Consider the following 13,295-nt stretch of genomic DNA (forward strand, 5'->3'; position numbering starts at 1 on the left):
AGTTTAGTCATGGTTTGTCGATACATAATAAATACGTTGTTACGCTTAAATAATATTTATGTTGTTGTACAGTTACAAAGTATTTGAATACGGAACGAATCTTATATTCTGGTCTAACGCGAATACGGCCGAATGGTCCTTAATCGGTTTCTTGACTTATTCAAATGTATTAGTTTTAAACGTTCGAGTGCAATTTGATTTAGGAACGACAAAGGCTGCGCACACACGCGTCGCTGTGTGTGTGTGTGTAGCAAATAACCGGTTTGACATGAAAGTGTGGACGTCGCCTCGACGAAGTGTGTCGCACCGCGCATGCGTCCCGCGAAACTGCACTTCGCAATTTAGATCCTTCTTTTTTGTATTAAACCATTTTGTTTATAACAAACATGACGCATAACCGGCTGGGGTTCGTTTTACTTCATTTTTATATAAGTAAATAAAGCACGTTAACAAAGATTGAAAAGATAAAGACCGGGTTAGAATAACTGCATGTGAATCAGGCGACGCAAGTTTTTCTGCCGCGAATGAAGCTGTTGGGAAAAATAAATAACTTCATACTCAGCCGTAATGGTATCGTTATCTGTGGAGCAGTGAGTTACACAGCCTGGACATGTCCCGACAAGTCTAGACTTCTGCCTTCGTGAGCTAACATTTAGTGACGGACACCTTTTTCCCAGACTCTTGTTGCCCGCTTCATTAGGCTGGGAACAATGGACTTGTTATGTTTTGTAATTTAACTAAATATCTTTTAAGCCGCAAATATACTTTTACTATTAAAGACACATACATTCGTCTTCATAAAAACTAGGAATATACATGCATTAGAATCAAACGCAGTAATCCTGATGTCTCAAAATGAAGAGCGCAAAGAGAGTTGATATTCCAAGTCAGTCGCAAACAACGCCTTTCAAGTATCAACAAACGCAGCACTTAATTAATAAGAAACACCAAATAAAGCGTTAATAAATAAAAAACCTTTCGGTGGCTCATTAAAGCGGTGTTGTACTGGCCGGAGCAAACTGCGCAGTTGTATCAAACATGGATCCCATTTGGCCGCGCGGACTAATCAGTCCGCTATGAATTGCAAGGCTGCACCTATTCAAGTAGGCTAGATAGTCATCACTTAGCTAAGTAATACTTTACACGGCCGTTAGGTAAGCTACGGGTTCTGTTTGAAGTGATCATGCCAATTAAATGTTATATTCCGACTTGTCCGCTAATGATCTTGCTGTCGCAGATCAAAAGCTCTCGATACGTTCAGGTAACTATCACTAAACTTTGCTCAGTCTAATTATTTAATGCCGTTAGTGCCACAGTAGGTACAGTATTCCCCAATTAAAATGAAGTTCCAATAAAGCATTCCCGAAGCAGGATCCGCGTGGAATACTTAAGATTCGGGTGCGGACTACCTGTCGGGCCGCGCTCGGGTAGTTAGTCGGGTAGTTGCAAAAACTGCGCCTGCGCACCGCTCCGCTCCCACGCTCGCCGAACAGGGTCGTTGACCTCGCCGCCTTGCATCGATGCTAATTTGACGAATATTGACCAAAGTGTGATAACGATGCCCTCTGTGTCTCTACGCGAATTCCGATAGCGAGTTAATCGATACCGGCTATTTATATTTTGTTGTATAATATAACTCTATGATTCAAGTTTTTTTCTCTTGTCTCGCGCGACTGACTTAAATGACGTCATTTGACACAAAACTTAATTAATTGACAGTTTTTTTGCGAATGTCATTGACCTAAAATTGCATTAACGTGTTCAATACATGTTACATTAACATCTACGCCGAGCTCGTAGCAGACACATTCTTTATCAGCTTTATAGGCAAATGATGTTGCCAAAGCCTTATAAAGTTACAATGTACAGACTGCAGTTCAGATAAATTCAAGAAACAAAGTTGTATGTGATGTAGGAACGCAGAAACCTGTTTATTCTATAATGACAGTCTGATTTTTATCTATTCGCATCTTTTTATAGATTCAAGAAGAGATAGAAAATGTTTTAGTTTTTCGATAACGATAGCGAAGAAACGTAATTTACGAATTTGTAACGCCTTTTTTATGCTGACCGTAAGTTATTGTAAATGGTCGAAAAATATTGTGAGCGGTATTAGAATTCGCGGGTTATGTCATGTTATTCGTTTAATTTAAAGATAATGAAATAATTTATGCAGAGGCATAATATAGATTTTTTTTGTAAAGATATTTTCTATAACATGTTAATTTGAGCTGGTGACCTCTACACGTAGGAGTACGCTAGCCTTTACATTAGGGATATTAAATCGATTACCTGCTTGGCGAAATTTGAAGGTAAACTTGGCTTCAATATGCATCAGCACGTTATCAACCATGTATTATGATTGAACGTATTTTGTTATGAACATAAACGTGTGCTACCAAAATGTGTTAAATAAATTATATTCTGTAAAAGTCTGGTTCAATAACATATCTGTCCTATAGTGATTCTAAACTCTCAGTCACGTTATTTTTAAAGTTGTTTTAGTTAATTCTTTACACAACCCTAAAACAAATCTTCCCAACTTTAAAGTGACGCAGAGTAATAAACGGATGTCGGCTAAGGTCTCATAATAATGTAGGTACACGCAGGTTAAGCCGTTTTTACTTTTGTTTACTTAGGCGCCTAAATGTTTTCATTGGGGCCTTTTAACTGAGGCGGTCGGCCGTACAAACTCGTTCGGTGCACGCCAAAATACCCAGTTAACAGATCCCGACAGTTAACTATTTAACTAGAGTTTTACGGAAAGACAATTAGCTGCAGTATTAGGTTAAGTGAACAAGTCATCTTGTGATGTGTCTTTGAGCGTCCGGAAAAAGTCCTTTCTCAACTACACATAAAAGAAAAAACTTCAAGTATGAAGCTTTGAAGAAGTTTTTGTCTTCCTCAGACAAAGTAAAATACTTGATCTACGAAGTGTGAAAACTGAAACTGCTTTAAAATGTGGCTTGGGAGAATTTAAACTTTGTTTTTATTAAGTCTTAACACAAAAAATGCAAGACTCGAACAGCTGAAAGCGGATCGATAACTTGCAATTTACCTGCGCTAACAACAATATTAGTCTGCCCGAGCAACAACAACTCCGTCACAATCCTGAAACAATCAAGGGTCTGATAATAAAATTACAAAAATGATATATCTCCTCCATAATCACAAAACGCAATTACATTAAGACGATCAAAAATAAAACAACCATCAAACGCACCAACCCAAAAAAGCGGCAATCTGGCGAAAAAGTTTTTAAGCTCAAATTCCATCATACGAGGTCCTGATGTATATTCTGATGAAACCATTTTTTTCGTCGCCGAAAATGCAGTAACAGTGTAACGGGTAAAAAGTGGTAATTGTGCCGAAGATGGCTGTTGCAATTTTCGGTTGGTGTCTCGTTTTTGCGTCGGCCGGGAGCCCGCTTGGATGTCGCCGTAATTGCCTCGCTCTTGACATGACAAACCACTTTGCCAGACTACCCAATACCCATCTTTGATGTATCTTTGAAATATTTTATGTGAATATTGCAGTCTTGAGTTTTGTGCGAGAAATCAATACGAACTTTTCAAGTACATGTTACTTAAGTACCCAGATATTATTTAGTACTTTGGGCGTTTCATCAGAAATAGACTTTGGTTTATAAAAAAAATATGATATTTCGTTGTCCCGTATATTTCGGTCCAAATGCTTTACTTTTCTTGATAGAACTGTTAGCGATAGCTTCTCTAGTTTTGAGGAAAACAAAAAAAAACGCCAAGTTATTATTGATAGTTAATGACTTGCTTAATCTTACCCACTTCCCTTACTAAATCTTCTTTCTTAACTAAAGAACGATGAATTTCTCCCAAAAAATCAAATTCCTCACATTGCCACACAACTGCAACTTGGCTTAGCCACGGAACATTCACAGAGACACAAGAGCTACTCCACACACCACAACAAGCCCCTCGCGATTAATCTCACTACATTATAACGTCTATTATCCTTTCAGAAAACTGGAACAACGGCGACTGTCTTTTCTTATGCAAATGCAGTCGGGAAATAGAAATCTGAATCTATTTTAAGAGCTGGACTCCGCATAACAGTACGCAGTGCTATGTAACGGGATGCGATTCTTTTAAAGTAATGCTTATTTATTTTACTTCGAAGGCTAAGCTTTATTTATTGTGAGGTTTTCTTCTCTGACTGTGTTTGGTTGTGACTATTTTCCACATAAGATTTGTTTTCATATTACGAATATATAATTATATTATTTTTTACTTTTATTCTTGGGAAATGCGTTTGATTTCGAGAAATATAGTATCTGCTTCTTTTCGAATTTTAACAAAATCCATAAGTACCCCCAACATTTTCACACCATTCGAACTAGCAGTATCACATGCCAAGGCATTTTCAACCTTATAGTGTTGCAATACCGAGGTTTCTTATCAGCGCTGACAAGGAAGCAGTAAATACTCGTATTAGTGTCTTGCGCTACACTCATTCCATAGAAAAATGTGTTTTATGGTAAGAGTACATAACACTACATTATTACTGGGCCATTAAATGTAGGAGCATGGAGTATCGGCTTCCCATTTTCTCCCCTCATTGGCCCTACGTGAGTGGAATGATAAGTAGCAACTTATTGTTTGTTGTTAGCTCAATATGAATTTTCCCATCGCTATCTCATAAAACAAAGATTGAATGTCATCATCAATCAGTTTCAATCAGCTTTTTAATTATCATGTGACAGGGAGTGTTTTTTATCCTTCGTCGTGTGTTTTTTAACAGCCAGTAATGTTTGTTTAGGTAAGACTTTAAAATGATAAAATAAAGGTACCTTTTTAGTCAAAATTGATACTTTAAATTTCGAATGCGATAATTTTGCATTGTTTATGCAATTCATATATTTTTTTATCTTTTTACATAGCTACTCTAAGCAGCCAGCAACAGAGCCTTTCTATTACCACCTATTCTGTTATCACTCGATATCAGTACGTTATCAGTTCCCGTCACCGCACTATGTTCGCGCGCGCGGCGGCGCCCGCATTCTAAGCACTGTTCTTATCCAGCCAGATGCCATCCATTATTTTCAGTCGACTTTTACAACTTCCGCGGAAAGATAGGCTGGTGATAACCCCCTATATTTCTCCCTGTAAGTTCTGGAGTAGTAATAAAATGAGGTATAAACTGTAATGATGGAATTAGGGAGATACCGCGAATGTTATTATTTGTTTTAAAAGAATGTAGGGGTGTGCTGAAAATTAGTTTTGACAGTATTATTTATTACAAATAATTTATTTTGAGTTCTATATCATTGCACCTATCACCGCATATATTCCTACGTTTCTATAGACATACAAAACACTGACTCTACACTGTAATAATGAACCAAAAATAAACTATTTCAAGTTTTCATACATTCAACTATAATGCATTTGCGTAAAAAAGCACTTAAATAAATATCACCCTAATTAAACCTAACCTCCTTCAATAGTTGGCCTCATTAATGACCTGTGCCTACATTACCTGACCAAACAAAACCGACATTTAATTAATACAACCAAATCCAAACTTCAAATACAACATAGGATTATTGAATTCGTAAGCCTACACCGCAGTAATTCGACAATGATGTCAGGTTTTCAGTTAAACTATGCTTCATTTGAATAACTCAAAAGTGCCCGCATCATTAATACCGTGAAAATGTGCGATATTGTTGATTTGCCGTAACCACAGGCATTTGGTTGTAATTATTAGAGCGAATTATTGAAGTTGTTGGTACTAATTGGTAATTAATATGTTGCTGTGTTGTTGTGATGCGTAAAGATATTGAGGCTCATATAAAACTCATGTTTTAATCGAAACTAAAAATAATCTGCGTGATGTACCTAAGTATTAGTTATTTTATTAGGGAACAAACAGATATCATATATAAACAATTACAATCACAATAAACAACACATAATCCAAAACAGTTTCCACACTTAAACAGCAGGTTTAAGTCATTCTACTTTTGCATAATACTGAATTTTTATCTCACTATTAAGTATCTAAGTAGGTATGAGTTTAAGTATATCTATACTATACTATACTAATACTAATATACTAATATACTAATACTAATATACTAATATACATATAAAGCTGAAGAGTTTGTTTGTTTGTTTGTTTGAACGCGCTAATCTCAGGAACTACTGGTCCAAATTGAAAAATTCTTTTTGTGTTGAATAGACCATTCATCGAGGAAGGCTTTAGGTTATAAACCATCACGCTGCGACTAATAGGAGCGAAAATACCATGGAAAATGTGAAAAAACAGGGCAGGTATAAATCATTTCTTATATCTTCTACCCACGGGGACGAAGTCGCGGGCAACAGCTAGTTACATATATGTGATTAGAAATTCTGTAAAAATAGAACACAAATATTTATTACTCTTTTAGTAGTGATAGCGACATTATCTTAGTTATTTTTTCAATAGTTATTAAGCTTTAGTGTTGATGGCGATCTTCGGTTATTTTTACGAATCGCCTAAGATCATATGTGTATGGTACACACTAGTCTTGTATGATCAGTCGTCCGTCCATCTCAGCTGTTATGTTTACATAAGTAACGCGACATTTCAGAGAGCTTCGGAATATCCGTTTTATAAATGTCATCTCCTATCCGCAACCGAATAACCGATGTCGATAACAAACTTAGTCCGAAATTTCCGAGCTTTTCCCATATTCTGACGTCAGTTTCACGTGTAACCTAGATTGTATGAACTTATATTACACGTGCATGCAATATTTTCATGTACAAATGTGTATAACACGGTATTAGAGTTCAAAATTAATTACACGTAAAATGAAACGTACCATAATACCGTAATGAAAATCCTTCATATTATTTTTTGAAAATAATGAGAACGGGAACTGTTGTTAATGAGGTTTTTGGACTGATTATAACACAAAAGAATGTTTTTTGAAGCGTTGTGTAGGACAGAACTGGGAGTCCAGACTAGCAGTCCATGGATCTATCGGATCAAAAGATCTCAATTTTTATTTACTTTTCCACAATGTAACATTTTTTTTATGTTTAGGTGGCATAATAGTCAACTTTTAGTAGTAATTATTGACCATGTCGGGCACAGCAAGGAGAAAATAATTTCTTCATAATCATATAAATACTTATAATAATATCATTTTTTGTAAACTACCTATTTCAAATATTTTTCATTTTGATTTTGCTTATAAACTAACATGCAAACGATGTTGGATCTACTTACCAACAGTACCAACCGACCTACCTACATATAACAACTCTCACACCTATGTTTAACAAATGAATCAATCTAATTCTGTTTCTATAGCTATATGAGGTAGAGATACCTGATTCACTTACATCACAGCATTGTAAAGAACCATCCCTGTATGAAATTCCACGCACGTAATAAAACAGACGCCAATCCTTTTAGCCACTCAGTTATAATGATCAACACACGGCCGGTATCATCGTATCTCAACTCATTAATCTCTGTATGAACAGGGCTGATCCCTATCTAATTAGTGCGGTGCCAGTGATTTAATTAACGATATAATCTTAATTAGTTATCAACCCTCGTGATAACACTTCCCTGGATGTGTGATTTTCTTTCTAGAATAGTAGAAGTTAATTAAAGTGCGCTGAAAGTTGTCTTAATTGCAACTTTGTTGCTGTAAAGTTCAAATTGAGTGGTAAATGTTAGGAGATTGGTTTTCTTAGTAGTGTAGGTATTGGCAAAACTGGTGATTGAATTAAAACAACTTGTGATTGATTGTAGAGCTATATACGTATAAGATGGTAAATTTGTATCAACAACTCATGGTATTTTTTTTCTATTCACAAAACATAAACGATTGGGGAAAAAATGCGGAATTGGTCATGAGTAGGTACAGATATACACACATATATCATGTCTCTGTGTAAATCTGAACGTAAAACAAAAACATACTGATATAGTTAAAGAGGTAGGTACCAAGCTAACACCTTCGTAGACCTTTAAGCAACATGTTTCCCATTTACAAATGGCTTCAATAACAGCGCAGTTGATGTCGTTAAGTAGTTTGCGCAACACTTAGTAACTGAGCTCGCGTACACAAAAGGTGTGAGTATAAATTAATACTAATTCACGCACTTGTGGTGATACACGGCTTAGTCTTATGTGGCCAGTTGTGAGGTGGGAGAGGTGTTTTAATTGAAGAGGTTGTATATCGTGGTGGTTGCTTATAGAGTTAAGGCAACAGTTATATATTCAATTATATGGTAAAAATACTACTTCAATCTTCTGTCTTCTCGCAGACAGAAGATTGAATTTTAAATCACATACATGGAAGACATTCTGAATTACTCTCCTTCCATCACCGGTTTTTGACTTCTACAGCTGTCGAGAAAAAAACAACTCAACAGCATCCGAAACTTGGTGTTTTAGAAAGATAAAATTGAGAAAATAAATTATTTTCTGAGATCATTTATTTTTCCGTAAACATATATGATTTCTTCTATTTCGTTAAAACTAGAGAGTAGGAAAAGGCCCCAAAAATAAATAAAAAGTTGAAAACACTTGATATTATTGAGTAATGTAGTTTTCAAATCGAGACCGAGTACTTCAGGGTGTAGAGCTTCGTCACTTTTCCGCAAGAGAAACACCGTCGCTTATAGTGACGTTGGTAGGCCGCTTAGTAAAACAAGAACTATAACCAAATCAAACAACTTTTGCAGCTTCAACTATGACCTAGTTCCTGATAGTAAGAAACCTTAAAAACATAGTTCACAGAAGTTCGTAGTTCTCGAGTAATTAAACCATATCGCATTCCACTCTACGTTTCGGAGGTGGGTATTACACAGAACTGACGCACGAACTGACTCTGTGTTGTATTGTACTTCCCAAGGCTTCGCTTTGTGGCAACAAGGTTATGTTCACGGAAAAGCTTTCTTAACATTATAATAGTTCTGAAAATGAGAGTCTGAATATATGATGAGGTAAAGTTAAATACACTATACCTACTTCGTTTTTGTAGAATCTATATGGGTTTTGTTTGATACGATATAGAGACGATTAATGAACGAACAGTTTTCGGGTACAAACCTATTAAAAATGGCTCCACTGCCTATCCGTCTGGACGTCTGTCCATCTGGCAGTCACCAGGCGGTATATCAAGAACTCTTCATGGTTTCACGGTTGTTATTCTAATACATATCAAGATCAAGTTTAAGCAACAGTTGGTGCAGTCATTTTTAATGGATGACTTTCTTTAGACTACTTGTACGAAACTCTCAGCGAAATATGGTATCGAAATCATTAGAGAATCTAGTACAATATAACGCCCATGCATTATTATATTATAAAAGTTACATTCATGGTTTAGCTGACCTTTTCGGACAGATTGTTTAATATATATTTTGCAAAAAGCACTAAACTTAGAATATACCCAGTATTTAGAGCTCCATCTTCATAAACTCTACAAAAAGTGTAACTAACTAGCACCAGACTAAACCCTTCACTTGAATGAATGTAAAGACCATTCTCCAGTGCAGGCGAGGCGAGCGGGAGTTAGAAATGTGTCAGAAACACTCGTCATAACTAGTTATTGATTGGGCCGAGACCGACGCGAGAGAGCGACTCGGAGTAGCAGCGAGACTAGAGCTACGAGAACTGTGTCTTAAGGATGGGACTTCAAACATTTTTTGACTTTATGAAAGCGTTTTGTTTTTACCCAAACGCGTTGTGAAAAAAAATGAATAAAGCACTGGGTTTGACTAAAACTTGTTTGATCGTGTACGCAAAAGTTTTTAAGTGTTGTTATACTACCATATTTATTTATATTTAATTATGACGAATTTATAAACGTGATAATCGTACCAACATTTACTCATAACTGAGACTTTACGAAACATTTACTTTAATCAGTCAAACTCAATATTTGTTATGTTTGCTATGACTAAGAGTATACATATCATTATACAATACGGTTACATATACCTCGATATCTCATTACATCGAAGCACTGCATAAAAACATTTCTTGGTAACAAATCCGTAAACAACAAATCATCATTAAATCTGCAAGTAAATTAAGTCTGCCAGCATTTATTTCATTCCCGTGGGTGTCCGACGGTGGCGCTAATATAACGCCAGCGGACCCCATATATTTCTTTAATTACTGCCAGTTAATATAACTCGCATTGCCAACCAAACGGCAGATCACCGCTTAATAAGACCGTCCTTATTTTTAACTGCCTCATAACGAACCAAGATAAACCGACCACAATAGCCTGCACTTGCTAATAATTACAGAAAAAGACCAACAACTTTTTTACGAGGTTTTTTTAATCTGCTTTAAAAGGTCGTCTAATTAAAAGTTTCTATGTAACCGCGATTTTTATCTCTTAAGAGTTTTTAATTTGCGAATGTATTGTTTTGTTTTTAGATGACTTGCAATGTAAAATGTTCCTTTTTTAATTTATACCAATTAAGACCGCTCGAAATGTCAACACTTATTGCGGTCCAAATTGTTTTATTATTTTGTTGGTGACTTAAAATAAACAAAAGACGACACTTCTTTTGTTTTAATTTTTTTCCTACATTTCTTTATTCTCCTGCCCGTTTTTTACTTTTAAGTTTGTAAAGTTCCAGTTACATTAGATTTAGCTGAATACCATTTAAAACCTATACGTACCGAGATTGCCTATCTGACCTCTACAGTCCATTTATGAGTATTACGAAATTCCTTTTGATGTCTTCTTAATATCAAGGCTAGGAACGTAAGTGGTCTCTAAGAACTATTAGGACAGTCTGGAGTCTAGTCTAGACTCTTCACTTATAAAGTCACATTAATCAGAATTACTTGTCAATTTATAAGGGGTATTAAATAGTTTTAAATTACACGATGTAATATTTCTCAAACATTACTAAGTGATCACTTAATTCCTCTTTTGGGAAAGGAGAAGTTTTGCTAGGCTCTATGTTTGTGTGTCTATCTCTATGATTTTATAATCCTACTATCATTATAAGCACGAAAGTTTGTATGCATGGATGTGTGGACTTTTGGTCCTCTTTCATGCAAAAACCACTGAACGGATTTAGACGAAAAAAAGACATAAAATAGTTTTAATCCCGATTTTATTTTTGACGACCTCCGTGGTCGAGTGGCGTACGCACCGGTTTCAAGGTGTCGCTAGCTCTGAGGTCCCGGGTTCGATCCCCGGTCGGGTCAATGTTAAAATTCACATTTCTACATTGTCTCGGGTCTGGGTGTTTGTGGTACCTGTATCTGAATTCCATAACACAAGTGCTTTAGCAACTTACTTTGGGTTCAGAACAATGTATGTGATGTTGTCCGCATTTTATGTTCCCGAGGCTACAGCTAGTAGGTATCTTATACTCTGATTCTTGGAAAACTGTCGTTTAGAATATAATTACGTAAATTGAAAGTTACTGTGGTCGAGTTAAGTAGTCTCGAGGGCGAGCAGTCACAACTAGTGTTATTTGCGCTGGTTTAGCTTCAACCGCATCGTTGTTCTTACATTAATTAATTAAGTTACGTTAAGTTCAATTGTATTTGTACAACGGAGTTAAACATTTGAGAAGCTTTTTGTTTTTATTATTTTGTTAACTTTCGTTGTTAGCAGTTTATAAAGCTGCGATGTGATAAGATTATTTTGCCAATGTTATTTTAATTATCTATAAATATTAAGCAAAAAAAGTTTACGGGCACTATACGAAATATAAAGCTCCTGAATACATTCGAAGTCTAACTAAACACTTGTAAGTAAATTTTAAAGAAGTTTTTGGCGGTTTTTAATGGAGCGAACGTCGAACGACAAAACGAAGTTTGTTGAACATATCAACAAATATCCTTGCTGACTATAAGTATAGACATACATATATGTACATATACCTATATAACTCCACTGTATGTGTGTATGTCACTGTACAGAAAATCATTCAATTCCGATTTAAGTGTTTTTTTTTGTATGCCTTTGGGTGGCGACCTGGATATTTAAGATCCAAAAAACAGCAACACCGAACAAAGTTCACCGGATCATCCGGTATCAAAATTAAATATTAATTTACACATATTAAAAATACTTTCAAGTGACCCAAAGTAAAAAGTCAACGTCTTCTGTAAATACTGCTTAAAACCGTTCCTCAATCCACACAAGACAATCAGCATAACAATCTTTGTTCGTCAATTGTTCGGTGAGAGTGGTGCCGAAAGCTTTTACGTAAATGACACGTAATCCAACAAACTCCCGAAGCAGAGCTCTGAGAAAACAAGAGGTTCGGAAAGGTGCGTGAGCTTCGCGGGTGGAGGGGATGTGGAAATGTGGACAGAAGGTGAACGGTGAGGTCTTCAGGATATATTGGCAGGTAATTAAGAATGCTTCTGTTACTGTTCGTTCGTCTGGTAACGTGAATTCGTTTGCATGATAGATTGGAGATAAGTTAAGATTGTTTTAAATCGAAAAATAGTTTACGAATGCACGCATCCTCTCACCATTTTTGTATGATATTTAGTTACTTTTTTGCTCGTATTAATGTTTGTCAAGTTTTTAATCATTTTTAACTCAAGCCTCATTCAATGACAATTCTTACGAAAAAATATTTAACCTACAAAAAAGCATGAACGAATCATGAAGTATATAACAAATTCTGATTTTCTATTTTCAGATAACTATTAAGTAAATTAATGAGTTTTAGATATTTGTGGAATTCTCAGAAGAATGTTCGTGTACAGAGCGCACCTTCTGTTCCGTGTTTGCCCAGCGCCCGGGGGAGGTCATGTCAATATTTAGCCGAGCTGCGCGCGCGCCGCTCTCCGGTACACCACCTGATCACACACGCCGCCACTTGATTGTGGAATATTATCTTACGATGCACCACCAGTACCCAACACACGGGTAACGTAATATTTTAAAGATACCTTGAGCGTTGTTTGCATGTTTTTACCTTAATTTCTAATTAAACTTAACTTCTGGAAGTTTTCATGCAAATGAAGATAAATGTTTGCTATAGCATGAATGAGATTTCATAAAAACTTATTAAATATGACACTTACTTAAAACCAATGTATTCAATCAACTATCTTGCAAGAAAGACTCCTTATAGGTAAAACCTGTTACTTTTGTCTAAAATTACAGAACGTCTCCATGCTCGGGTATAGACTTTCAATTAACTTTAACGATGTTCAGCATTAATTACAGAATCTACTTTCTTAATTCAAATTGTATAGGTTTAAAAAGACGTTAAAGTAAGACCGAATTAAAATATTCAATTGAATGGGCC

The sequence above is a fragment of the Trichoplusia ni genome, chromosome 16 (genome assembly GCF_003590095.1).
Source record: "Trichoplusia ni isolate ovarian cell line Hi5 chromosome 16, tn1, whole genome shotgun sequence".
Lineage (NCBI taxonomy): Eukaryota > Metazoa > Arthropoda > Insecta > Lepidoptera > Noctuidae > Trichoplusia > Trichoplusia ni.